Source organism: Camelus ferus, chromosome 10, assembly GCF_009834535.1.
Source record: "Camelus ferus isolate YT-003-E chromosome 10, BCGSAC_Cfer_1.0, whole genome shotgun sequence".
Classification (NCBI taxonomy): Eukaryota; Metazoa; Chordata; class Mammalia; order Artiodactyla; family Camelidae; genus Camelus; species Camelus ferus.
The window spans coordinates 12,406,555-12,430,767 of record NC_045705.1 but is presented as its reverse complement, the minus strand read 5'-3'; the positions used below and the strand labels follow the sequence as shown (position 1 = coordinate 12,430,767).

Genomic DNA, 24,213 nt, shown 5'->3' with positions numbered 1-24,213 from the left:
AATGAAAAACTTGACTGAATAAGGCCATAGCATTTTTCTTCCTCTGTGACAGAATGATCTGGTCCCAGATCTATCACCCAGTAACAATCACGCTGTAATGGGAGGAATTTAATCAACTGAACACACCAAGGAAACCTCCCAAATAAAACAGCCTCCAGGGAGTTCTCCCCTCAAATGGACACCAAGTGGCTCACAACTTACTTATTATTTCATGAATCTTCTCTTGCCTTCTGTGTCAAGTTTAAACTACCCCAGGGCAGTGACTGACATCTATTCATTCAAGAAAAATCTGATGAATACTAATGTGCCGGGCATAAATCATAACTAACACTTACACAGTACTCACTGCGCATGCACTGAGCTAAGAGAGTGCCGCTGCGTTTTAGTGCTGCTGTAGGTAATGGACCAGGGACCGGACTCATAACTTCATACCACATGGGAATCATTCCACCTAAACATTCATTCAGTGTCTTTTCCAACAAACACTGATAGAATGTTTACTATGTTCAAAGTCTTTTAAGTGTATCAAGGTGTTTTTCCTGAGGTAGGCACCCTTATTTTATCAAAGAAGAAACTGAGATACAGAGAGATCAATCATTTTTTCCAAATCCGACAGTCAAGAAGTGGCAAAGCTGGGATTTCAATCCAGTTAGCTGGTTCCAGAGCTGCTGCTGCTGCTGTTTCTTTTTCTTTTTTTTTTTTTTTTAATCCACCAAACAAAACCATCTCTTGCTCATTGTTTCAAAAGAGTAAGAATGGTTATATCTGAGTGGTGGCAGTACAGTAAGAGTCTTCTGTTCTCACTTTCTAATTCCCTCCCCCCCTTTTTTTTTTGCTTATTTGTGTTTTCTAGTTTTTCTACATTGAGCCATGTAATCTTGAACATAACTTGCAATGGCAAAAAATTATTTGGCTGATCATGCAGTGAAAACAGTTGCTACATTATACAAGAAGATATGCAGAGAGATAATAAAAGATAATAAAATGCTAATTTGATGAGCTGTCTAAAATCAGCATGAGTTCACTTCCAGACTCTCCACTGATGGACACTCGGGGACACTAGCCCGCTTCCTGTGCTGCCAGCCACCCCAGCCAGACCCAGAGCCAATTAAGATGCTACCGTAATTTCAAAGCTTAGAAGATCTCTTCATGAATATAAAAAAAGATTTGATCAAGAGAAAACAGGAAGACCTAGTGGTAGGTGCTGTTTTCTTAGAAGAAAACTATACCATGCTATCCAAATGAAAACATTCAAGTTCAACCTCTGCTCTCAGCACGCGGAGGAGGCGCTAGGGGTGCCCCGATGCTGTGCTGTGCAGAGAGCAGGCAGATCCTTTCTCCGCTCTGTCTTCTGGGTGTCTGCAGAAATCTGGGTCACTCAATCACACGGCTGACCCACATTTACAGAAACCCAGCCTTCTCATACTATCAGAAAAAAACAGCAGCTCTGTGGAAGCGAGCTTTATGCATAACTAAATTTACAGATAAGCCCGTTTTAATTAGCTACAGAAGAACCCCACTCCTTCCTCCAGACAAAGCCAATACTGATTTTTCTACATCAGCACATCTGTAAACAGCTCCTGGTCTCTTCCACTGCCCTGCTTAGTCTACTTTAAATTCCTTTTGAGTATCATTCATTTGCTTCCCCCACTTTTCTAATCTGTACATCAGAAGGGCAGTGCTTTTGAATAGTCAGTTTTCGAGGGATGACGGCGGTGCGTGATGCCCAGCTGCCTGGGACTCTAGCTTCTGCATGTGCTTTCATGCAGTTTGTTTCAGACTTTCACAATGAATCACCACATCATGGGGTAGGGAGGCTGGGGGAGGAATGAGCTGAAATGAGTTGTGAGTGAAAGTTCTTTCCTGCAGTTACATGGTCAGAATTCTGAGACACATATATTCCTATTTCTCTCTTTCCTTTTTTCTAGGAATAAACCCTCTGAGAAATATAGTTTTGGTCATTCAAATGGGCTACAGAAATTTCCCTTTCTCTTTGGGCAGCAATCCTTTACCTGTTTCCTCCCTGATACACAAGAGAAACAAGTGAAGGATAAGGACCATTTAGCAATAATGGGAGGAGGGTCATATGATGAGAAAGTGAGGGATGACCAATGTGAAGCATTCAGAGATTTTTTACAGGGAAATGCTCATCTCTGAACCCTTCCCCCAAAAATCACTGCTCAGAGTTTAAAACTGCGCCCTCTCCCCTGCTTCCCATCACACAATGGAGGCTGGTATTAATGACTTATCACTCTTATGTCTGTACGTGTTCCTGTGGGGGAGGCAAAACCTCCCCGTTAAATGCATGTAGATTTCTTTGTTGGGCTCCAGTGACTCCTGGGAAGTATACCTTACAAGCTGAGCGTTCCAGATGAAATAACCAAAGACATTTGTTGGTTCAAATTTATATGCCTGGATCAGCAGGAAAAGGGATAGCATGCCAAATTAATCTCATTTTTCTTTTACTTTTTAAAAATTGTACTTGCCCTTCTTTTGTCTTCTTCCCTTTTTAAAGTTGCATTTGCTAAACTGTGGATCAGGAGAATTCTGTAGATCTAGCATAGCTGGATGTCAGCAGGGCATGTGACAAAATCTCTCGTGAGATCCCAGAGGACACGACAGGGAAAATGTGGGCCAAATGACAAACCAGGGAAAGGGGGTTTAATACTGATTGAATTTCAGGACACACAAGGCAGTGTCAACCTAGAGAGGTGTCTCCTGTGGCTTGCCTCGGGACTCTGAAATCAGTCTTGCATCCGTCAGCATTTTTCCTAACGACTGGGATTAGGTCGTGGGACTCCCACCAAATTTTCTCATGACTCGAAACCAGAAGAGCCAACAAATATGCTGGAAAACAAAGCAAGGCCCCTGATGGCTTCAGTCAGCTAGGACGGTGGTCCTCCAAGTGTGGTCTGTTCATCACCTATTCAGGATTATCTGATTTAAAATTAATCATTCAGTTAAGAATGCAGATGCATGGTCAACTTCACACCTGCTGATTCATGGTGGATACTCTTTAAGAAACACATGCACCCCAATGTTCATAGCAGCATTATTTACAACTGCCAACATATGGAAGCAACCTAAGTGTCCATCAATAGATGAATGGATAAAGAAGTGGATATATGAAATAGAATACTACCCAGCCATAAAAAAGAACAAAATTTTGTCATTTGCAGCAACATGAAAGGACTTGGAGGGCATTATGCTAAGTGAAATAAGTCAAACAGAGTAAGCCAAATACTGTATGATATCACTTATACATGGAATCTAAAAAATACAACAAATTAGTAAATAAATCAAAAAAGAAACAGACTCATAGATATAGAGAACAAACTAGTGGTTACCAGTGGGGAGAAGGGAGGGTGGAGGGGCAGTATAAAAGTGGGAGATTAAGAAAAAAGGGTTATTACAGGATTATATGAAGTCACGTGTGTGAAACTTTTGAAAACTGTAAAGCACTATAGAATTTAAAGAATCTTTCATTCAATTAAAAAAAAAAAATAAAAAGAAAAGAAACACTGAACAAGAACACAGTCACTTGAAAGAGTAGGTCCTGACCCATGGCTTGGTGTGTCCATGAATGTCCTTCCCGACACATACCTGAAAAAGGCCATCAGACTATGGCTACCTCAAGATTAGCAAAACCTGAAGAAGGGAAAAAATGCCAGAGTGGTGTTTGCTGTTGTTGTGTTTAGTTCAGGGAAAGACCAAGGAGTATCTTAAAGGGAATTCAAACTGGAGGCTGATAGCATCTAGGTGGTGGCAGAAGGATTAAAGCCAAATGACACTCAGGTAGGATGAAGGAACCCTCAGGGGTCCCTCTTGTGAGGCAGGACCTTATAAGGATCTCCTCTCAGTAAACGAAAGGTTCTGTTCCAGGTGCCTTCCCGGGTGGCAGCATCTCAGTGGGTAATTCCATCAGCTTTGTCACTTTAATAACAACCGGATTTACCAAATGAAAACTGAAGAAACTATTGAACAAAGGACAATGTCAACATTGCCTGTACCTGACCCCCGCCCACCACTAGAAGTCTCTGTGATTTTTATATTTTAAATAGCAACTCTGAAATGCACTTCCAAGGGTCAGTTTAAGACACATGCAACTTTCAAACTTGAGGAAACAAACACATATGAAACCATGTCTTTTTCCTATTAAATACTGGAAGTTGATATTAAAATCTGGAATCAAAGGAAAATCCAGCCCCTGTCCCTTAACATGAGGCATGTTCATGAAGTCTGCTGCCTTCTAACATAATATACAATTGATTTGAGCCAAAGAGTGCAATTTTCTCATGCATATGCTGGCATTTTATGAGATCAGCCCTCTGAAACTAATACTGCAATGAAGAAGCCACAAAAACTCCTGAGGCAAAAGTCCTGCTGAAAGTACACCAACTACTCTCCAATGTTTGAGAAAAAGACAGCATCTCATGTTTCTTTTATTCTCTTTGTAATGTCTGGTACACTCGTCTTCCCATAATGAATATTCAGTGTTTCAAAAATATTTCCTTTTAGGAAAACAACATGAATTGGGGCATTTAAAATAGGAGATTAATCTATACATTTCTAGACTCTTACTCAGATTCACACAAAAAATACAATTTTAAAATGAAAAAAAAAGATTTCGTCAGTTAATCTTTCAGCTAGCTGGTCATCAGCTTGAACAAAAATGTATGGGTTTACTCCTTAACAGTCAGATCAAAGATGCTTCAGAAAATTAACATCTTTCTTTTATTACTAAAGGGAAGATAAAGCAAGATGTGGTTTTATTCTTGAAACTCACGTCCTGGATTTATAATAACATAAAAGAAATCCCAGGCCCTAAGATCCCACCTTCTCTTTCAGAATGGGGTGACTGAATCCTGCAGCATCACACTCTTTAATGTGGCTATGCTCCACACTACGGAAAACAAAGACAGAAGAGAGAAAACAGACTGATGGTCACCAGGTGCGGGGGAGAGGGGGACTGGGGAGTCTCTGCTGAATGGGTACTGGGTTTGGAGCTTAAGAGAGATATTAGCTGTCAACAGAGTGAATGCCACCGAACTGAACACTTTAATATGGTTAATTTTACGTTACATGAATTTCACCTCAATAAAACCCAAACAAGAACAAAACCAGGAAAACTTTAAGAAATTTTTCAGGAAATTTTTTTTTCCGCTTTCAAATTCCTCCTTTATTTTGACATTCACTTGGTTGTGACTCCAGGTTATCAAAGACTCCGGACAAGAAATCTGTAGCCAGTGCAGTGAAGTGGAGGTGGAAAGAAACGGTAGACAGAAAAAGGTGTTGCTGGCCTCTCCTCTTCCTGTTTAGGGTGCCGTTTTCCTAAGGACATCATCCCATTAACAGCTGAGAGTATGGGGTACAGAGTAGGAGCCTGTATTCTGGCAGCCACTGATGGAAATGTGACCCCTTATCTTCAACCTATGAAAGAAATCTAGCTGCTAAACAAAGATTGACACATTACCAAAAAGTTCTCTCCCAAAAGGGAGTTGGCTTAAGAATGAAGGAATCTACGTTTTTGCCTCAGAGTTTAGCTCTAGGAAGAGAGCTAAATGATGCTACATGTGTAGCCTTATCTCTGTAGTGTAGATATTTATGCCTCACAGGGTGGCTGTGACGGCCACATGGGCACCACCTCCCATGATGGAGCACAGTCAACATGATGCTCAAAAAAGAAAAGAAACAGCTGTATAACTCCAGTTGACACATGGAGCAGATAGCCAAGCCTTCCTGGAAGAAGGGAGCATGCAGGACCGATTAAGGACCACAAAATGCTGAAGGCTACAGAGCAAGTGAAATGTTCACATACCAGCTCCAAACTGTTCACTCCAGAACTTAGCAAGAGGCACAGTTAAGTGTCAAAAGTCAACCACAAATGGGAATTTTGAAGATAAGAGATACTCACTCTATGTGGCAGGTGTATTCACATTTGTTTGCAAACTGAACCTTCCCCACATATAATCCCTGTTAGAAAATTTAATAACAATTATCTTGAAAACAGAACCTCACCTGTACCATTTTGTTCCTGGCTTCCTTGAACACACACACACACACACACACACACGGGAATCTGATTACATGACGGCATTCTGACCCACCAGCATCATCAAGCAGCAGTATTATCCATCCTATCTCTCATGGTTACTTCCTCCAAGTGTTCTTCCAGTGATGATCGAACCAGCCCCTTTAAGCTGGCCTTCAACCTGACACAACCTCACAGCCTCATTCTGGGACATCCATCTTTCAGAATCTGTTCTGACTCCTTGTTCAGTTCCTTCCTTCTTCAAACAGACAGAACTTCAGCCCACATTCTTCTGCTCCAAAGACCCTATTCTAGTCATTTTAGCAATTCTGAAACAGTGACAAACCTAAAGTTCAAACCCAAATGCAGAACACTTAATTGATTTTTTTCTAGTACTTAGGATGTTTTTAATCACATCTGTGAAGGTTTCGGTCCTGGGTATGAACAGATGAGGAAGCCAAAGGCAAAGGCTGACCTGCAAACCTTTTTGTCATTGTTCACAAGATTCTCCCAGCTATCAGAAAATGAATTGTCCCAGTCCAAAGTATGCGGCTGTTTTCTCATCTATTATCCAGCAAGTGATTTTGGCAGAATAATCTGCCTTGGCCTGGGTTACCACCAAAGAGACTTAGAATTGCCTGCTTTCTACAAAAGAGATGATTTCCTGCTGTGGGGACCATTTCCGTAGTCCCATGAAACAGGGTAAGTACATCAAAAGTGGTGTAATGCTACTATCCAGAAGAAAAGAAGTGTAAATGCAGAAATATTTGATCATTGAATGCTTTTGAGTTTCAAATTTGTAAATGTCTGGCAGGTACCACTGAGCACTAGTCATGCCCATTCCATTCCTTAGGAATGAGGAAGGATAAGATAAATACATAAGTAATCCTGAAGTTGGGCTCTGTGCCATATATAAAATAACTTACTTAGTACATAATACAAAATCAGTTGTGGAGCAAGCTTAAAACTATGCTTTCCTAAGAAGAATAGAATATTTCTCACTGAAGAAGGAGAGGGCAGAAAAGTTTTAAATAAGTCAGAAAATTGCTGCAGACAGAAAGCACATGGATGGGGGGGAGGGGGTGACAAGGCCAAAGACTGAAGTAAAGTACTTTTGCAAAGATACCAAAAGGAGTTAATACATAAAAGGAGAACTTGAGGGACTTGAGGATGAAAATATTAAAAAAAAAAAAAAAAACAAAAAAAAACGACTCTTTAAAAGAGTGGTGAAATTGGAGGTTCTTGGCACAGTGGAAAAGCATGGAACATCTTATATAAAAGTGCTCCTAAAATGAACCCCAAATTCCACCAAGGGTAGGAGAGGGAGCACCTGCTGAAGGAGTCAGGGATGCGAAGGGGCAGTGGCTTGGTGAGCTGAAGTTACCAATAATAGGTTCATGAGGCCTTACTGAAAGACAGAAGAGAGAGAAGAAAGATAATAAAAGAATCATGTGGAGGATAAAGCCCTCCAGATAACAGAAATAAAAAGAGTCAGCCTAAGAACCATCCAAGAGAGCATTAAACACATTATAAAAGAAGAACAAGCCAGGAGGCAAGAACGTACTGGAAATCTGAGAGGAAAGCATTTATAAGAAAGTGATGGGCAGCTCTGTGGACATTTTGTTGGCTCTGTTTAGGTAGGGAGAAAAAAGCCATAAATCTAAGCTAAAAACCCTAGTGGGGTCAGTGAGACATAGTGAAAATTATTAAAAAGTCAAATTACTTTAAAATGTAAGCTATTACCATTATTTTTGTCTCTACCTTCCATGGCTGGGAAAACAAATAAGCCACAAACCCAGTATTCACAGGGAAGCTCTTCATAGATCATCCGGGTCTCAATTTTGTCTATATGTTGGTTATTCAAAGCTTTGAACCACAGAAGAACAAAGAAGGTACTAGAACAAATTCCCACATGCTCAGACGTGAAGCTGATGGCCAGAAAACAAAACACATCTCCTTCATCTAATCATCTAATCCAACCTTTGGAAAGGAACGAGCCAGAGACACAGAGCTGCCTTTGGATATACACAGCCAGCCTCTTCCTTCTCTTCCCTTCCTTCCAAAACTTCCTACTCAGCAGTGATTATATGCCGAGCTCTGACTGGGCAAAGTACAGGACACAATGATGCATAATAAATAAATCATACCTATATCTATATCTTTATCTATCTATATCTATCTTACATCTTCTCAAACTGATGATCTGTTGATGGGCTCTTGGGTTGGCTATTGTAAATAGTGCTGCTATGAACACTGGTGTGCATGTATCTTTTCAAATTGGAGTTTTCATCTTTTCTGGATATGTGCCCAGGAGTGGGGTTGCTGGATCAGATGGTAGCTCTATTTTAATTTTTTTGAGGAATTTCCACACTGTTTTCCACAGTGGCTGCACCAAACTACATTCCCACCAACAGTGTAGGAAGTCTCCCTTTTCCCCACACCCTCTCCAGCATTTATTATTTGTAGACTTTTTGATGATAGCCATTCTGATTGGTGTGAGGTGATACTTCATTGTGCTTTTGATTTGCATTTCTCTAATAATTAGCTGTGGTGAGCATCTTTTCATTTGTCTGTTGGCTATCTGAAGATGTGTAAACACACACACAATGGAATGGTACTTAGTTATAAAACAGAATGAAATATTGCCATTTGCAGCAACATGGATGGACCTAGAGAATAACTAAGTGAAGTAAGTCAAACAAAGACAAGTATTACATGATATCGTTTATATGTGGAATCTAAAAAATAATACAAATGAATCTATATACACAACAGAAATAAGTCTCACAGACATAGAAAACACACTTATGGTTATCAAAGAGGAAAGGAAAGGGGAGAGGGGATAGATTAGGAGTATGGGATTAACAGATACAAACTACTATACAGAAAATAGACAAGCAACAAGGATTTACTATATAACCAGGAAACTATATTCAATATCTCGTAATAATCTATAATGGGAAATAATCTGAAAATTTTATATATATATATATATATATATATAAAACTGAATCATTTTGCTGTATAGCTGAAACTAATGCATTATTGTAAATCAACTACAATTAAAAAAATATATTTTTTTAAAAAAGGAAAAGGAAAGAAATCCTGCCTTCAGGGAGCTTACAATCAAGCAGAAAGAATAAGACAGATGCACCACTGATGCTGAACTATGACAGCGGGTGTGGTTCAAGCTGGCCTCTATGCCCAAATCTTGGCTGTGCTCGGCGATGCCAACAAAACCAGCTGATCTCACAGAGCTAGCTCATTGTCTTGGTAGTATGAATATCAGCTGGAAAAATTCTGGAATAGTTTTATGACTTGCTTTCTGGGCAGCTGAACAGAATCTTAACACAGACAGAATACAGAGTCTATGATTTAAAATGACTGGGCAATAGTTTTTATTTCCTAGGTAAATTTGGAGCACAGTTGGATTTTTTAAAATTACCTTAAACGATTAAGTTTAATTACCCACAATAACTCATATTCTTGGTTGAGTGTACCTGGATGAAAAATATAATTAAACTTTGAAGACAGATTGTTGAAATTGCTAGCCCTAAACGTTACATGTTCATAAACATGAGGGGAGGCAATACAATACATTGGAAAGAGGAAGTATTTGGTATTTGGGTTAGTCACCAAATCTCCTTGTGCCTCATTTTTCTCATTTATAAAATGGAGAGAGGATATCTCACAGGATGCCGGTAACGTTAAAATGGAATGCCACATGCAGCAGTACTTTTAAAACTCTTTAGTTTTATACCTTTATTCACCCTCCTTCAAGTTGCTGTATGCAACCCCAGATGGTGGTCAGAAACATCTGTTTCTACACATGAGCTCTTCCTGGGTTTCATTCATTTCTTTATATTCATATGTGTACAGCATGCACAGGTTTGAAAATCTGTACCTCAACATTCTTAAGCCTTTAAAGTGGCTTGCAATTGAAAGTCATCTTTTTAATGTTCACTGAAGGGAATTTACACTGTATTTATAGCCTGGACGTAATCATTACCTCCCAATAAAAATGACTCATTAAATAAAAAGCAATTTTCACCCATGAGCTCTTAGGATGTATTTGCTTCCTGAAGGAAATCCAATAACCTTCTGCTCAGTATTGTCTGCATTTCTCACTACAATTATTTAGGGTTCAGATGTCTGTTCAAGATTTGTCAAATCTGAGCGACTCACAAACACTAAAAGATAGAAAACAGTAACAACAAACACACAAGGGGAAAAAAACACACTTGTTATCTGAAGTAAGAGATGCTAGGATCTGTTTGAGATGGACAGAGAACCGATCTTTATGCAGCTTCTGGTGAGAAGCCAAAACACAGCAGGGCTGCTGTTTCCAACATCTTTATTAAGAATCCCATGTGCCGACTAGGAAGTACTCCCCTGCAACAGAGAGAAATCTTCTCGAGAGTGACGGGCCATCTACTCAAACCTGGGTACCAAGCTCTGCACGTTAACTGAGCATCTGAGGTCCCCAGGATGATTAACTATTTGCCCAAGAGCCAATCCCACCTTTGTGCTCCCCAAACAATTGCTTTCCCACTGTAGTTCCGTCTGCCTGAAACCAGAACTAGCATTAGACAAAGCAGACAATTTAATTTTACTAAAGGGCTGGAAATTCGACCTCCCAGCTGGAGAAACTGCATTGGTTTGATCAGAACAAAAGAAGTCAGCAGCCTCTCCCTCCTACCTACCCCCAGCCAAGTAGTCTGGCCAGTCAATCCCAGCAGAGAATTTTCCACGGCCCAGTGTTCACCCAGGGAAGCCTGAGGGCCAGGGGACATCACTGTGTTTAACAGGCACTGCCATGAGCCACAGGGGGATGCTTCGTGTTCGAGTGTGCGTTTCATAGCGCCGTAATATTTTATAACGGCAATGCTACTGTTTCTCATTTTAATGTGTAGTATTTTAATGTTGGGCTTATTTATCTTACCCCAAACAACATAATAATTGCAGAGTAGAAAACCACTTTGGGAAAAGGAGTGTTTGCATATGCAAATGACTTAATTTAAAGAGTTCTATGACTAAAAACTGAAGACATATGATTTAAAAAAGTGTGCTTTCATCTTTGCTTCAAATGCTAGGTATGATGTTTTTAGGTCAGTAAACAACAGAATGTGAAATACTAAGTTGTAAAATACCATAAAGGATGGTCACCAAAAACCCTCACAAGTAGAAAGTGCACACAGTCAATGCTGGTGTCAGCCATCTAGTAACAGCCAAGTCAGTAACTCCATGTCTCAGTAAGAAACACAATTAATGATGACAACCTAAGACATCAAAAGCATCTTTGGAATCAAGATAGCTCTGAACAAACTAGTGTACACGCTTACAAGTCCTGGGTTCAAAGGCTCCGTTGTACCAATTTCCAAGCTGTGGGGCCATGGAGAAGTCACTTCATCTCAGTAAGTCTCATCTTCCTCAAATGTCAGAGCAGGGCACTGGGCTAAAAGTGCTCCAAAGAACCATCAAAGAATTTTTTAAAATCCAGTTCAATGATAATTTTAGCAGAAAGTGTATTAAATTACTCTAATTCTCTAAAGACTACTAATTTAGGTACAGAGTGTGTATATGTTTATTTTATTAAACAGGACAGCACATTTCCACTTTGCCTGCAGGCAGGCCTTATCCTCCAAACGAGAGTAGAAGTTCTCCAAGCAGGGACCCAAACTCCACGCCCAGCAGCTAGGACATCACACCTGACACAGCACCTGTTCGATCTGATAGATGGATCTGACTATACATTTGATCATAATAAAAGTACAACTGCTGTGAACAGTGTTCAGAGAAACAGGCTCCAGAAGGAAGATGGGAAATATGCATGTTATTAACAAGGGAAATAGCTTTTCCTCTTAGGACGCAGCCATGCTGAAGTTAGAGGAAATTTGAGTTGGATTTATATCAAGACTTTGACTCCCTGGAAAATCCTTTAAAACAGGATACTTTTCTTGAACAAATTTGCGTTTACAACTGTGTCTTTTAAAGTAAATCCTTTCTACAGTTCATGGTGGTTTTGTTCATCACCGAGGAGTTATCAGAGTTTATGGCAATCAACCAAGTTTGGGCCCCATCTTCCTTGCCTTCCTCCAAGTTGAAATAACAAGTTTCCACATCTAAAATTCCTTCAGAATTTAATGCAAAGGCCGTCTTCTTAGTGCCTTCTCTGGAACCCTCCACCACCTGTACACTTTCTTTCTCCCTTACCTGCGTGATTTTCCTGCTTAGCACATAAACCCACCTAACATACTACTTCTAACATGTTATATGTTAGATTTATTTTAATTATTATCTACTTCTTCATTAGAATGTTGCAAGGATACTTGTGCATTTGACTCACTGGTCTAACTTGGTGTCTAGAACAATGCTTGGCATATAGAAGATGCTCAATATATATAACATATAATAACATACTACATATGATAATACCAAATATACAATATATTATAACTTGTATATCATATAACACTATATGATATACACCATATAACACTATGTGATGTATATTATGTTATATATTATATTATTTCATATTAGATAACTGTTTCTATTATATACTATTTTATGTTATTATATTTAATACACATTATATTTAGCTTATATGTTCATTATATTATATATTACATGCTATAATATGCAGTGCATACTATAATGAGTCATTGAATATTGCAGATATTCCCTCTAAGCTCCTAGCCACAAAGGCACATGAGAAAATACAATGCACAGGGTGGGGTGGGGGGGTGGGGGGGTGGCATTTTCTAAGAGGATGCAGACACGTGGGTCCCAGGAGCAGTGTACAGAACAAACAAAAGCGAGAGCTGTGGAGTGAGACGACCTGAGTGGAAGCCTTGGCTCTGTAACTTATCAGCTTGTGCAATTAAGCAAGCTATTTAACCTCTCTAAACCTCAGTTCCCACACCCAAAAGTCTGGGGTCATGAGAGTCCCTGCACATAAGTTTAATATGAGGACTGCATGGGTTCAAGTAGGGGGAACACTCTGCAGAGCATTTAGCAGATGACTAGCTCTCCAGTAAGTGCTGGATGATGGCGGTGATGCTGCCCGGTGAGATGGACGACAAAGATGATTATATTGTGACAAGGAAGGAAGATGGGAAAGTTAGTTCGGCAGATAAAACTCTCACCAAATCCTCAGCCTCTAGTCTCCCTTCTACCTCCCTCTGCACTTCGAGCCCATGAATTCATGCACAAACATCTGACAGAATAGCACTCAGATGTCAGACGCTCACAAGAAAGGAGAGGTGTTAAAAAGAGGTTTTGCCCACATCAATCAAAAAATACCAAGTGCTGGCACTTCTTCCCAGGTAGTTCTAAGCAGTCCAGGGCCCAGAGAAACACAAATCGTAACACCTTGGCAGATCAGAGCCTTTGGGAAACGTGTCATTTTGTGTAACTGAGTTTTCTAAGTAGTTGAACATCGGCTCAGGTAGGCATCCTGATTTCATGTGTTGTGTTTTGCTCTGCTTATCTTTTGTCTGTTTTGAAAAAAATCCTTCCCCAAACACATTGCAGTTCTCTGCCTGGACCCAGTCTGCCTGGACCCTCCAAGAAGTGCGCAGCCCAGCCTGCTCCACCACCCTCCCCAGGCCTCAACTGTCCACCACCTCCCTGTGAGGAGCGCCCACCCCTACAGCAGGAGAAGGCGCTCCCCCACAGCACCGCTGCTAAGAGACTGTAACCCAGGAACACTGACTAGACGACACCTCCGGCCCCCTTGGAGTATTGGCTTCCAGATGCCCAGACATACTCAGTGCAGCCCAGGACTGCTGGGGAGTTAATGCCCAAGGGGGCGGATCTGACCATAAGAGGTCAAAACCGGAAAAGAGTTAAGAGAAAAACTGCCTTCCCTTCCCTCCAACCCCAGGCTAAAGAGCCCAGGAGGCAGAGCTTGTCTGTGGCCTCCCTGGAGACATGCAGGGAGGCTGAGAAACAGGCTGGGTTTTCTTGTAAAGCTGCGACCAACTTAGTAACGTCCCAATTTCTATCTGGTCTCCCTTCCTCCAGGCCTGGCTTACGTTTTTCCCCCTCCCTCTCGTTCCCCTGGGATTATGCCCTTAATAAAACATTCGCCTATACCGTAACTTTTGCCTTGGGCTCTGTCTTCTAGGGCATCCGGGCCTCTCCAGTGATTGGGACTCTTCTTGATAATGATCAACTATTCTCCTGCACAGTAATGAAGTACTGAGCTCCCTCTGGGTCAGCCCTTAAGGAGACACTTAGGGCTGCTGATTCAGAAAGTGTCTAAAGTAGAGTGATTAAGACCTCAGACTGGTGCTGGCTGGCCTCATTCAAATCCCAGATCTACTAGCTGGGAAACCTTGGACAGGTAATTGAAAATCGAGCTTTTGTTTCCTCATCCAGAGATGGGGATAATAAGAGCACCCACCTCATAGAATCTTTGTGAAATAGTAAATGAGTTAAAACTTTTGAAAGCTTGACACGTAATAGACACGCAATGGGGAGATGGGGCTTAGCCATTTCCTTCTCTTGCCGTCTGATTAACAGGGTGATTCCTCACTGTTGTTAGTAGGCCTATCTACATCAACATCTCTGCTCTGCAATTTCTAAGCTGTTGTAGGATTAAATCTCAAGAAGTCCAGCTTACTAGAGTTGTGTGCAAAATAAAAGTCAACAGGTCTAGGTAAAAACACGAGTTCATGTGCATCAGAACAAATTCTTTTTAAAGGTTATTTAGAGGGCTCCCAACAGCAATTTTTGCTTACACTCTAGAGCATCTTCTACCAAATTATCAAGTTCCAAATGAGCTAATGATACGTTTTTGAGTCATGCTGTGTGACTGTGGAATAAAGAATTCTGGCTTTGCATTACCACCCTTGGGTGCTTACACTCTCCCAGCTGTGAAACACGAGAATTTAGTGACCAGAAATGGAACTCTCACTCATTCCAATTCTGATTTTTTTTTTTTTTTGCCTTCCAGGATAAAACTACTACCAGACAGACAGATGGACTACACTTGCACTCTTAGCAACTAGACAATATTTTATGAAATTGTGATCCAAAATTTAATCACCGTGTTTTCCATTCAAGGCTCAGTTTAACCATGTGGTAAACTGTTCTTTAGAAGTATCTTCAAGAAGCGAGAAAGAAATACATGACTCTACCCAGGTTTGGGGGGAGATGCGTGACATTCATGAGAGAAGGGGATGGACATACGGGGAAGACCTTAACCCTACTTTCCACCACCACAGCCTCATTCAAGCTCTCAGGGCCTCACACTGGGTCAAGTAGGACACGGTATCCCAAGTACAGAATCCCCTATCAAAGCTGACCGCAAGTCAATGTTTATTTTTAATAGTAACAGGGCTTTATCAAGGTTCCAGTCAATGAAATCAGAAACATCTTACCAATGCCAGCAGCCCATGGAGATGGAAATTACTGATTGTGAGATGTGCTACTGATATATGTACAACATAATAGTAATAAACTGAATTATCAAAAACATTCTAATAATAATATGGAAATTATGGTTAAGTGAAACCCCTAATAATTTCATGTAAACCACAAAGTCATGCTTTTAGGATACAGATAATGAGTTCAAGGAAAAGAACTCTGTGACAGTCAGCAGGACAGCTCTCAAAGACCCTTTGTCTTTGCTTCCAGATCCTGGTATATTCTTAGTGAATTCCCAAACAGGTGTTGTAAAAGAGAGTGGACTCAAGATTCTCCATTCCGTGAACTTACAAACTTCTTGCTCTTCAAGGGCTGCTTTGGTTACACAACTTCCAGGGCATCTCCTCGAGATACTTGGGGATACCAGGGAGTCAGAGCCACTCACATGCAACCTTGATCTTTACACCCTTTGCACCGTTTTGCTGTTTTGTCTGCTGATTCAGGAATATCTGGGAGTGACCAAAAACCTTAAACCTGGCCTACGGGTCACTAGTCTTCAAATCAGGACTAGCCTTTGTGGCCTGGCCCAGGTCAGTCACTCTGTCCAGTGACCTTGAAGACTTAACCTTTTCCAGAAAAATGTTCATTGACTAACACTGCTAGGCAGATGTAGATTTAACATGCAGCTCTACCAAAGCTGAAGCTTCCAAACCTCAGGGAGGACCCTAGTAATGATTCACATGGTTATACAGTTGTGTAAGTTTTGCAAGAGTAACAGACCTTAACCACAATAATTTAAAATGTCTTTCTCTTTCCCCCCAACTTCTCCATATTATATTCTGCATCACCAGGTACAGTGGCTATAGGCATCTGAGGGACATGTCCAAGGGAGGATGAGTTGAGGAAACATTAAGTTTACATTTAGGGGCATATATTTATGTGGTTCAACATCAATTCTGTAGACACACTGCTGTTAGCTGTCCCAGTGTAGGGATGGCTTCCAAAAACACCTCCAGTACCCACTGCACTGAGACACCCAGCATCACAGCATGGAAGTGAAGGGCCAGACTTCTATCACTGCATGACCATACCCTTTGGTAGCCAGTACTAGAATTAAGGCCCCAGGGGAGGAGAAACCAGGCACGGAATGTAAACAGCCAGAAGCCAGTCTGTGGAAAATTCCCCAATTATTAGACATGTAAACCTGTAACTGGAAGATCTGGTTCTTGTCTATAGAGTCAACATCAAAGTTTTCTCCTGGAATACAGCATACAAATTATAAGGACACCCTGATTTTTTTCCTTCAGTTGCTCAGAAATGGAAATTACTGGACTGTTTTTCTTTACAGAGCACAGAACTGTAGCAGTTGGTTATTATTAACAGCAAGTATATCTGTAACCGCTCATATGAGAAAGAAACTTGATAGAGATTTTTTTCAGCTTTAACACCAACAGAGAAAATAATTACCTATTAACAAGTTACAACTCTATAGAAACATTTCTAAAGTCTCAATAAAGAAGATCTCAATCAACCACATTAGAGGAAAATGAAATAATCTTCCTGCACTTTTTATAGAAATAATTAGAAAAATAATCACAAGATTATTATCCTACAAGAGGCAATCAAACAAAAAAATGCAACCAAAAATATAGGGGAGAAAAGTATAAGAGAAGTGTGTCAGGCATTTAACCAACAAAATACTATATTTTTCTTGAGCTCTGTGATATTTGTGTTTGTTGACTTTCAAACGTACGAGTTCCTGTGATTTCTTTCCTCATTCTAAACAAATACAAAAATTTCATAGTCATATTTTTTATACTTTTTCTCAAAGCAGGCACCCAAAATTGTATGGGCTTCAAGCGTCACAAAACCTGGACCCATTTCTGGGGCCATGCGTTCCTTGACAATTAAGCCTTGCTGATATATCATCATCAACTGACTTTAATGTTCTAGTTATCTCTCAGACTGTCTGGTCTCCAATTGGAATTTGTAAAAATCATCCCATGATGCCAAAGGGTGATGCTCAGGCCACAGTGAAAATGATGAATGGCCAGCACGAGGCACTCACTTACACTGTGTCACTTACATGTCACAAGGTTTGCAATTACATGCTTTTCTGTCTCTACTGATTGTCCTTGACTTCATCATCTGTGAATCTTTTTCAGTGCAGAGCATTGTGCCTACTCGGAATCCGTGCACTGTAATGGCAGTGAAGGAAAGAAGAGGTGGAGGATGAGAAAAAAAGGGAGCAGGGAAGCAACGAGAGAGAAGATGCAACCTTTTAAGGAAGTGGAGAAAAAACTATGAAAATGGTTTCAGCTCTATTTTATACATCTTGGGGCTAAACCACAAAGCCTTTATGTTTTTACCATAATACTGTGTGTGTGCACACGCACTTGTGTGTGTGTGTGTGTATCTCAAATTTTTATCTTAATTCCTTCAACTTTTATTCCCTTTTTGACACAAGACATTTCATATTCAATATATTATTTCACTCGGTAGTATTCTCACCAGCATACTGCTTTTAAAAAGCAACTAGAATAGTAACTATGTTATGCAAATGAAAATCTGTGAATTTAATCACAAAGAGTGGCCCTAGAGGATCCACTAAATCCTCCAATGTCCAATGGGAAAATTTGGAGAGTCCTATTATATTCAATAATTCACACACTAGTGCCCAGAATTTAATATAAATTGAATTGAATCCTACACACAACTCTTTGTAGATTCTGTCTGTTGATAAGACATGCTCTCATAAAAACTGGCAAGCTAAAAATACAGACTACAGCCCATTTTCATTTTCATTTCATTTTCTTTTCAATGAAACACTGCGAATGTAGTGGCATCGCATAAATATTTATCAAACTCTATAATTCTTCCAAATGTAATGATAAATGAAAGTATCCTTCAACATGCATATAAAACACCTGCAAAAAAAAAAAAACATTTTTAGAAGACTGAAATGAGATGCAAGCTATCCAAAGTCAACAGAGGGCAATAAATTTATCCCACTGCCTTCTGGAGAGCCACTAACACATGAAGTCATCACTCGATCAGTTTTGTAACCTCTGCTTACGAGGCCACTGAAATTTCATTCTTTGTTAATTGAAGAAGTAGATATAATTCAGTATGACTTGGCACTGGGGAAATCATGATTCTGACAGGAAGGGCCAGGTAAGCCACCGGAAACTTCTATTATTAAATGTAAAAGGAAGACTGATTTCAGAGGAAAGACCACACCAGTTTGGTTGTTGGCCTGCCACCCTATTTGGATTTTCTCTTTACAGTGGTCATTGTTTTTATCATTTACTAGTTACACAGGGACAACAGCAGCTCAAACTTGATACACAATGCAGGCATGATAATTACATATTTGAACTAACAGTCCTCTATTAAAACCTCAATTGCCTTCAGCCAACAGTTAAGAAAAGGTCAGGAAGAAGGAGCCTGCTGAAAAGAGTAATAAAAACACGCTGTTTATTATTTTCCAGAAGCTTCTAATGCTCTCTCCCACCTGATTTACATGACAACTACCAAGTTCATCTGAATGCTGTGGAGTGTTCAGAGCTCCTCCAGGGAACATTATATTTCTCTCAAATAATTATGATCAGAAAGCCTAGAGCTAAGGTTAAAAAAATCCAGAGCCAGGAAAAGTTTCTGCTATCACTTGATCATAATTTCATTCCTCTCTTTTGCTTGCTCTAATCCCAGGGAGAAATTTTAAGGGAAAACTTGGGCCAAAATTCACTGAGTCTCTTTTGATTTAGCTGAATGGAGATAAAAATATCTTCTCGAAAAAAGGATGAGGATGGGGTACACCATTTAGCCTGGAATTATCAGGAATTGCACCGTCTTCAAATAACATTCGTTTTACTCCTCAGTTTGTCAGAGTGGAATTTAATAGGCAAGTCTGGGGAAAAGAAACTGGAAAGATTAATATCCTATCCATAAGCTAGATTATGATTTCCACTGCCTCTAAATATCAGAAAAGGAAAGCTTATATTTTATTATACTATGCAAGAAACATGACCGTATAGAAATTTCCCACCTCTTTAAATATCTGGGTTGGGGACATACGGTTACCGCAGTGACACAAAGCTCCTCAAATTTCTAACAAGACGAATTTTCTCTTTCTCGGTTTTCCTTCACCCACTCTTGACTATGTGATGATTGCAGACTGCAGATGAAGAGCATTAGACCCAGCACTGGCAGCTACTAAACAGCTCTTCGGTTGAACTAAATGAATAAAAGCTAGAGTTGTATGTCGTTATTCTTTCCTTGGCTACCAATTGAAATGAATCCTTCTCCCAGCAGAAGATCAAGTACAGCATCACAACACTGGAGAGCCTGAAAAATCCTGGTCCTACATCATCCAGCCAAAACCCTCTACTTCCCACGTCTGGTGGGACAGGGTTTCAGCAAAGCAACATCTGTCTTTCTGTCATAGAAAAGATGGAGAACGCATAAGCTCCATGGAGAGACAAAGTCCTGACTTCCCTTTCTTTGCTTGTAAATTGAAAGCATTGGATAATTATTCTCTCTCTACTGTTCCTCTGGGCCTCCAATGAAATGTGCCAACACACAGAGCATCATAGAAACCGTAGTTAATAGGCACTGCTGGAAAACATCAGCCTTAAAAATCTGTTTAAACTTAAAAATCTGTTTTAGAAACATTTATGTAAGAAAAATATTCTATCAGTGGGGTTCTGGCAGAAAACAGAGGACATATTCAAACTGGGTAAATGAGAAGCATTTAACGAATAAGACTATTTACTAAAGGAGTGGGCAGTGTTTAGGGCAGTTTAAAAAGATAATTCAGTCCTTCAGGGTTAGTAATAGCAGGAAGACATTTCCACCATCAGCAGAGGGATGCAGTCGGCCCACAGTCACCAGTGTGCGAAGAGTCAAAGGGATAACACCCACATCTAACTCTCTTTCATCCTCTCTACGCTTGCACTGGCAGAATCAACAGATGTCAAGGGGGCGAGGGGGTCCACCGGCCAAAGAGCTCAGGGCCCCGACCCAAAGCAGAAAACGGGTGGAAAGTGGACCTGGAAAAGCAAGTGGGAGGGAGCCAGCACCACCATTATAAAGCATATTGATTTATTGTTGGAATCGTCAGTTTACAAAAAATAGTAATTAGTTTTAGGGTGCTTAATGAGTCTGAGAGGCCTCTTTCGCGTGTCTATTTGAATCCAAGTACACACTAGGTCTCCTAAGCCTCTGCTGATTCTATCAAAACATTTGGAAGAATGAGAACATTTTGTAATCACATAAGTTGAGAAATGCTGGCTGGAACCTCAATGTAAAGAAAGGTAAATAAGAATGTCTGTGTGTTGTGCTTGTGGGCTCTTTCTCTTACAAGACCAGATGTGTCAAAACAAGGGAACAACTGTCCCTACGTCATGGGACCAATGAATGAGACCATTTGTATAAAGCATTCTGCACAGACCTGGACACCAAGATGGTGTTCAGTGAAACTATCCACTGCCATTGACAACAGCATCATGGCCTGCAGCTGCGTTCTGATCTCTCAGACAGACCAGGGAATGTCCCAGGACAGAAGGCCAGGTCTGACACCTGTAGCTCTCTGTGTCACCCCTGGCCTGGTCCAGTGTCTTCCACAAACTGTCTAATTAATGTCAGATTATGAAGACAACGGTGAGAGCTGTCATGTGCTATGTCAGGCTGTATTACGAGAGAAGTGCTCCTCTCTGCCCCACATCAATATTGAATTTGGTCCTGAGACCTTCTTTGGCCGATGGAGTGTGGGCCAGTCTGGAGCAGAAGCTTCAAGAGGCATCGCAAATTTCCATCAGCCCCCTTGCACTCCCGACCTGACTTTGAGAACATTACATCCCAGTGAGTATCCCCCTCAGCCTGAGTATTGGAATGTGAAAGACACATAGAACGGATTGTAACTCAGTCTACAGCCTGCAACAATGCTGCTTCAGATGTTCCTTGCTCTCAGACTTAGGAGCAAGGAAAATAGTGTCTGCTTTTATAAGCCACTGAAATTTTGACTGTTTGTTATGTAGCAATAATACAGAAAAATCTGACTAATACATACACTTAGCAAGGTTATTACGACACACTGGAGTGGAACAGAGAGAGGCTAACGTGAGAGTTGGAGTCCTTTGCACTAGAGTGCCAGTTCCCAGTTCTGACAATTTCCGGATGCCTGACCCTGACTGAACAAGATTCACTGAACTGTCCTTTGCTGGATTACTGTGACAATTAGCAAGTACCCACAAAGCACCCAGCCCAGTGCCTAGCACACAATAGGTATTTGATAAATGGAAGATATCATACAATTAGTAATAATGAATGGGAAAACATCTTCCTAGTTATTCATGATTAATGTGCTGAACTGGAAATTGTTTACCTGGATTAAATATTTCTTTAATCCCAGGTAAATAAAATAGTGAAATCATTGCTCAAGTATGCAGCTTCCAAAAGCATCTAACAGAAAAATCACAGTTTAAAATATACAATACATTCTTTCTAAGAAGCCTTCTAAAACTTCAGAATAGTCAAATATGAATTCCTGTCATGTCAAAGAATGAGAATGCATTCTTTGTGCAGGAGAAAAATGATTAAATTGCATCCTCCAGACTGGTAATTTAAATGGTGATCGAATCCACTGTAGTTGGGGACCCCCCAGTTAATCCATTTAGCGTGAATGTTATTAAACATTTATTAAATGCCTGTGCATGGAAAAGAATTTCAAAGGCACGGTTTTGTTCACTGAGCTCCCAGAAAGTCAAGAACATAAAACTCTAAATGGATCAACTAATCCCAGTGTATGCTGTTTCACAAAACAGAAGCATTGCAATTACTGAAGCACAGAAAAAGATTTTTGATCCACTGGGAAGGCATTCAGAAAACTATCACCAGTGACGAATAACAGAAAATTTATTTGGATTGTAAAACTTGACTAGAAAAGAAATTTCTCTAAAATATGAGCACTGCCTTTCAAAAGAATAAGGAAATGGACTTCACAGAAAAGAGAGACTCTGGTAGACACTCTGGAAGGAGCCCAGGTCAATTTAGGGTGTGTGTCTGAACCACAGGCACACAGACTGCTTGCAGGGCTTAAATGAAGATTCCTGGGCTCCCACCCGAGACCGACTGTGTCAGAATTTGAGGGAAACAGGCCCGGGGATCTGCATGGCTAACAAACTTCAGCTCATCGGTGTGCAAGCATAAGCCTGAGACATATTAAACAACGCAGGCCATTACATAACCTTTGGCCGCTGACTTAAAGGTTCTTGAAAGACAAAACTCCAAATAAGTTTAGCCTGTTTTATGCTCAGGGGGTTAAGTGAAATAACAGACTTGAGACCCAGTAACAGCTGCAGGGATCAACAGCCATTTATTCTGCCAGCAGCCCAAGCCATGATTTTTTAGCACTTGGAGGCAAAGAGCGGATGGCTTGTTCAACAGTCGTGCAAACCCAACAGCACCATGGTGATGGCTTCTCTCCTTGGGCATTCATCACCAAACTTCTCCTCAACGCTAGCATCCCCCTGGCACAAATCCAGGCAATCACTGCCCATCAGTTTCTTGGGCTGGGATGTTAAAATCTATAAGAAGGGAGAGGGAAGAAAGATGGCTAAAAATATTACCAAATGGAAATTCTATTCTTCATAAAAAAATGTCAACATCAAGTCCAAATTTTTTTTTCCTGTAACAGAGAAACACAGAGTTTTACTTCCTCTTAAAAGAGGAAAACAAAGTGAAACAAAAAGAGGGAGGGAAGAAATAGCTACTATGGTTTTAAAAATTAATAATTCTCTAGGAAAGTAAATCAGAAACATGTGAGATGAAGGCGAAGAAAAGAGCACTGAAGTAGGGCTGCGGAGAGATGGTTCTAGAGCCATTATACTCCTCTAATGAGTATGTGACTTTACACAACACACTTAGCTACTCTTTAACCCAAAGGAGTTAATGTATAATTATAAGGCAAGAGATTTTTAAGTCACAAAGCAATGTCAAAATGAAAGTGGTATTATTATCGTCCATGGCAAAATTTATTTTATATGATCCAGAATATAATGGAACAAACACATGGCAGTAGGTTGTTTTTTCAACAGAAGCAAAGGATATCAAACTGTCAGAGTTGAAAACCCTAATCTGAAAAGATACATGTGCCTCAATGTTCACAGCAGCACAATTTACAAAAGCCAAAACAACCCAAATATCCATCAACAGACAACTGGTTTAAGAATATAGGGTGTATATATACATATATATTGGAATATTACTCAGCCAGAAAAAGAATGAAATATTGACATCTGCAGAAACATGGGTGGACCTGGAAAATATCCTCTAAGTGAGGTAATAAGTTAGAGAAAGACAAATATCATATGATATCACTTATCTGTGGAATATAAAATATGATGCAAATGAACTTGTTTACAAAACAGAAATAGACTCACAGAAAACAAACTTATGATTATGAAAGAGGAAAGCGGTGGGGGAGGGATGAATTAGGAGTAAGGGATTAACAGATTACACACTACTGTATATAAAATAGATAAACAACAAGGTCCTGCTGTATAGCACAGCAGAACTATATCCAGTGTCTTATAATAACCCATAATGGAAAAGAATCTGAAAAAGAATAGATTTATATGTATAATGAATCACTTTGCTGTACACAAGAAACTAACACAACATTGTAAATCAACTCTACTTCAACAAAAAATAAAATAAATAAAAATTTAAAAGAATTATAAAAGCAGCTATATCATCAGATGACTATACACACATTTTCTGAAATAACACCCAAGATGAGAACAAAA

The 24,213-nt window shown here is 40.1% G+C and overlaps 1 protein-coding gene across 1 annotated transcript in view; it reads right to left on the bottom strand.

The window, feature by feature from the left end:
• LOC116666325 (protocadherin Fat 3-like) overlaps window positions 1–24,213 on the bottom strand; it is a 278,718-nt gene that overhangs the window by 122,062 nt on the left and 132,443 nt on the right. The window lies entirely within an intron of this gene.